Raw genomic sequence first — 6,000 nt, 5'->3', positions numbered from 1 at the left:
GTGTTCCAGTGTTTCTACGGAATCCAAACTGATCTTCCCCGAGGTTGGCTTCTACTAGTTTTTCCATTCGTCTGTAAAGAATTCGTGTTAGTATTTTGCAGCTGTGACTTATTAAGCTGATAGTTCGGTAATTTTCACATCTGTCAACACCTGCTTTCTTTGGGATTGGAATTATTATATTCTTCTTGAAGTCTGAGGGTATTTCGCCTATTTCATACATCTTGCTCACCAGATGGTAGAGTTTTGTCAGGACTGGCTCTCCCACGGCCGTCAGAAGTTCCAATGGAATATTGTCTACTCCGGGGGCCTTGTTTCGACTCAGGTCTTTCAGTGCTCTGTCAAACTCTTCACGCAGTACCATATCTCCCATTTCATCTTCATCTACATCCTCTTCCATTTCCATAATATTGTCCTCAAGTACATCGCCCTTGTATAGACCCTCTATATACTCCTTCCACCTTTCTGCTTTCCCTTCTTTGCTTAGAACTGGGTTTCCATCTGAGCTCTTGATATTCATACAAGTCGTTCTCTTATCTCCAAATGTCTCTTTAATTTTCCTGTAGGCGGTATCTATCTTACCCCTAGTGAGATAGGCCTCTACATCCTTACATTTGTCCTCTAGCCATCCCTGCTTAGCCATTTTGCACTTCCTGTCGATCTCATTTTTGAGACGTTTGTATTCCTTTTTGCCTGTTTCACTTACTGCATTTTTATATTTTCTCCTTTCATCAATTAAATTCAGTATTTCTTCTGTTACCCAAGGATTTCTACTAGCCCTCGTCTTTTTACCTACTTGATCCTCTGCTGCCTTCACTACTTCATCCCTCAAAGCTACCCATTCTCCTTCCACTGTATTTATTTCCCCCATTCCTGTCAATTGCTCCCTTATGCTCTCCCTGAATCTCTGTACAACCTCTGATTCTTTTAGTTTATCCAGGTCCCATCTCCTTAAATTCCCACCTTTTTGCAGTTTCTTCAGTTTTAATCTACAGGTCATAACCAATAGATTGTGGTCAGAGTCCACATCTGCCCCTGGAAATGTCTTACAATTTAAAACCTGGTTCCTAAATCTCTGTCTTACCATTATATAATCTATCTGATACCTTTTAGTATCTCCAGGGTTCTTCCATGTATACAACCTTCTTTCATGATTCTTAAACCAAGTGTTAGTTATGATTATGTTGTGCTCTGTGCAAAATTCTACGAGGCGGCTTCCTCTTTCATTTCTGTCCCCCAATCCATATTCACCTACTATGTTTCCTTCTCTCCCTTTTCCTACACTCGAATTCCAGTCACCCATGACTATTAAATTTTCGTCTCCCTTCACAATCTGAATAATTTCTTTTATTTCATCATACATTTCTTCAATTTCTTCGTCATCTGCAGAGCTAGTTGGCATATAAACTTGTAGTACTGTAGTAGGTGTGGGCTTCGTATCTATCTTGGCCACAATAATGCGTTCACTATGCTGTTTGTAGTAGCTTACCCGCATTCCTATTTTCCTATTCATTATTAAACCTACTCCTGCATTACCCCTATTTGATTTTGTGTTTATAACCCTGTAGTCACCTGACCAGAAGTCTTGTTCCTCCTGCCACCGAACTTCACTAATTCCCACTATATCTAACTTCAACCTATCCATTTCCCTTTTTAAATTTTCTAACCTACCTGCCCGATTAAGAGATCTGACATTCCACGCTCCGATCCGTAGAACGCCAGTTTTCTTTCTCCTGATAACGACATCCTCTTGAGTAGTCCCCGCCCGGAGATCCGAATGGGGGACTATTTTACCTCCGGAATATTTTACCCAAGAGGACGCCATCATCATGTAATCATACAGTAAAGCTGCATGCCCTCGGGAAAAATTACGGCTGTAGTTTCCCCTTGCTTTCAGCCGTCCGCAGTACCAGCACAGCAAGGCCGTATTGGTTATTGTTACAAGGCCAGATCAGTCAATCATCCATACTGTTGCCCTTGCAACTACTGAAAAGGCTGCTGCCCCTCTTCAGGAACCACACGTTTGTCTGGCCTCTCAACAGATACCCCTCCGTTGTGGTTGCACCTACGGTACGGCTATCTGTATCGCTGAGGCACGCAAGCCTCCCCACCAACGGCAAGGTCCATGGTTCATGGGGGGGGGGGGGGGGGGGGGGGCGGGGAACGCACGTTGGAAGCGTGTTTTCGTCATCGCCATACTGGCGTATCACCCTGCGTGATAGTATGGGGTGCCATTTGTTACACGTCTCGGTCACCTCTTGTTCGCATTGACGGCACTTTGAACAGTGGACGTTACATTTCAGATGTGTTACGACCCGTGGCTCTACCCTTCATTCGATCCCTGCGAAACCCTACATTCAGCAGGATAATGCACGACCGCATGGTGCAGGTCCTGTTTGGGCCATTCTGGATACAGGAAATGTTCGAATGCTGCCCTGCTCAGCACATTCTCCAGATCTTTCACCAATTGAAAGCGTCTGGTCAATGGTGGCCGAGCACCTGGCTCGTCACAATATGCCAGTCACTACTCTTGATGAACTGTGGTATCCTGTTGAAGCTGCATGGGCAGCTGTACCTGTACACGCCATCCAAGCTCTGTTTGATTCAATGCCCAGGCGTATCAAATCCGTGATTGCGGCCAGTGGTGGTTATTCTGGGTACTAATTTCTCAGGATCTATGCACCCAAATTGCTTGAAAATGTAATCACATGTCAGTTCTAGTATAATATATTTGTCCAATGAACACCCGTTTATCATCTGCATTTCTTCTTGGTGTAGCAATTTTAATGGCCAGTAGTGTATATATTTCGCTTTTGAGTTATATTCGTTTCATTTAAGATTGCTTTGAAAAAATAAACTAAGCACATCCGTGTGACAGTGAGTTACGTTTTTGAAACAGACTTATCTCTCATGAGCGTGAAAAAAAGACTACCCACAATTTCTTTCGTCTCTTTTACTGCGGACAGCTTCTTTAACGTTTCCCTTCTCTAAGACCAAACTGAAAATTACCAAGTTAAGTATCAACAAAACACTTGGTTTATGTCAAATTTCCGTTACCAGATTTACTACAGAAGGAATGAATATCTCGATCTATCAGTGAATCCTCTGCAAAGGTCATAACATGGCTTAACCAATAAAGTGACTCACAAAAGTATTCGAGCACCAGTGTCATGTTTTATTTTTAGTTCATTATACACAGGCATCATATATTACAGGAGTAGTCTCGGCACAAAATAGTATAGGACTACGTAATAAATAACAGAAGAGCATTTTCTTAATTGCAAACTTAACTCAAACAACATAAACAATAATACATAAAGAAACATGCCCACTAACAGCCACAGAAGTTTACGGGCGGCAAGTATAACAATCACGACCTTGTACATTTTAGTACCTTGTATGCAGTCGTTTTTGCTTAATCACTTGTTCCAAGCGTTTAGGCAAACTGTGAACGCGGTTTCGCGTATAATCAGGACTTATTTGTCGCCATTTTCCAGTATTCGTTACTTTAAAGCTTGTTTTGATGTCACTGGTGTTTGTTGTACTTTTCGCTTCAATTCACTCCAAAGATTTTCTGTTGGGTTCAAGTCTGGACTCTGATGAGGGGGTATCCAAAACCTTAGGGCAATTATACAACGTCCATAGTCTCACAATATCCGCTTTATGCTTGGGATCATTGTCTTGGTACAATTTGACCGTCCTCGAAATCCCGAAACTTGTAGCACTTTGCGGTAAGTTCTCTTTTAGGAAGTTCAGATACTTACGCTTGTCCATTGTACCTTCAATGATGCTAATTCGCCTACCCCAGATGACGACATGGAACCCCAAATCATGACACCTCTACCACCGAGTTTAACTGTGGGTTGCAGATACTTCAATTGAAATTCTTCACGTGGTTTTCTGCAAGTCATAGGTCTTCCGTTTGAGAACATCTGCACTTGACATTCATCGACAAAATTACTTCGTCCTACCAACTGACACTTTTATTTACGTGCTGCTTCGTGAAGTTCAGTCGTTTTTTTTCTATTCCTCTCGTTTAGCGTAGGCTTCTTCCTGCTTACTCGACCATTATACCCCTCTCGTCTGATAATTCGTCGGATCGTTTCAGGGTGCGCGCCCTTCCCATATGCCTGCTGCAATGTGGCAGCAATTTTCGCTGCCGACAACCTTGGATGTGTTTTAATTTTTCTTATTACTCCGGTTTCCTCTCTTCTACTCAGCGTCTTTGGTAGCCCTGTTTTTGGTTTCTCTTCAATTCTATCTTCTCTGTTGAATCTTCGTTAATATACCTACAGTACTCTTACGCATCTGTAACAATGCGGCAATCTGTCTTTCGGAACGTCCTTTAGCATGATGGTAAATAACAAGTTGTCTCTTTTCAAATGACGTATTGTTTCCTTTCCAGCCCTATAGTACTGTGCATCATGCGTGTTAACAAGAACACGGAAACGCAGAACAGAATGAGCCTGCTCGGCCTATAGCTAGCGCCACCGCCGCCTATACAGGTGCACGAATAATAAAGTGAATGCATCTTGTGGTGTCTTATATTGCAAATAAACATTGCAAGTAATTAATTATATTATACAGCGACCTGCTTGTGGTACATTGTCAGACAATATTCACACTGCAGAATGGACCGGCAATTGCTTCTCGTGGGCCTCAAATGTTCGAAAAGATCTTCACATTTCAAGAACAATGAGGGTGGTCGAATACTTTTGTGATGCACTGTATGTGTCAATCAAATTCTTTTCCTCCTTCTTGTATAGAGGTTTTCCATCGGTAACGAGAAACTAAGATTTTGTGTTCCTTCGGATCACAAGCAACAGTCCTCAAGGTCACGTATTTGAAGGGGCATGCACAGATATTTCGCTTTAGATGACTTATTGGGAAGTACCGAAGTATGGCTGGAGCCTTTTGATACCTGCGGCACCTTATATTTAAAAAATAATGTCATCAGTTTATCGGATACTTTGGTGAGATCTTACACACCATCCCGTCTTCTCATCTCTGTATGCTTCTCATTCCAATTACGGGATAGCCATAGTAAAATGTAAACTTGAAAGGCCAGAAATGTCACACTTACTGAATATTTCGGGCTGTTATGCCGTGGTCGGACGAATTTCTTAATGAGCCCCAACGTTTTGTCCACCCCTTCGGAGGTCATCTTAAAAGGTGTTTGTAGCTTTTTTGAAGATTCGAAACACAGCCTGTTTCGCAGTTGACTACTTGCTAAGTCAGCAGCGAACCAGGGCGTGTTTCGAACCTTCAAAAAAGGTACAACGCCGCTTTAAGACGTCCTCCGCAGATGGGGACGAAACGTCGGGTTTCATTAAGAAGCTGATGCGGCCACGGCATAACAACCGGAATATTTTAAAAAGTGGCGTTGACTACTTCTTGATGTGTTGGCAATGGGTTCACATTTTATACTGGACGTTTTTATTGTGGCTTATCCTCGTCTGTTGTTTTTAATGTCTTCGCATTTCGCATTTCTTTCTGTACATTTAATTTTTATCGTCCTTCCCCAACGGACATTTCGACTGCTTCCACTTTTTCTTAGCGGTTTTTGTTTCATTAATAGAAACCTGCGTTGCAGTTTCGGGCCTCCTTTTAATGTGTCAGAAGTTCTAAATGCTCTGCCGAGCAGCACACAGCCTAGCCGTAACAGTTAACAGGTTCACAGCCAACTGTTACATGAAAAAAAGAAAATAGGGTAACGCGATGCCGCCCTAACTCGCGATCGCCGCCCTCGTCGGCGGACGGCTCATAAAACCCCAAGGCGCCTTCGTTCCTTCCCTTTGTGAATACGGTCTGTAAATAAATGAATACGTACACAGACACACACCAGTGTTATCTGTAACAGCTGATTTAAAAAAGGAAGACATGATTGCCAAGAAACAGCAATATCTTTCTCTTTCCTAGCATTTTTCCCGTCTCAATTGAGTCCTCTATTTTTCCGAGTTGGCAAATTTGCTTTATGTCAGTTGTGCGGCCAGATGCCGTTCC

This window comes from Schistocerca serialis, chromosome 2 (genome assembly GCF_023864345.2).
Source record: "Schistocerca serialis cubense isolate TAMUIC-IGC-003099 chromosome 2, iqSchSeri2.2, whole genome shotgun sequence".
In the NCBI taxonomy this organism is placed as follows: Eukaryota; Metazoa; Arthropoda; class Insecta; order Orthoptera; family Acrididae; genus Schistocerca; species Schistocerca serialis.
Note: the sequence above shows the minus strand (reverse complement) of the source record.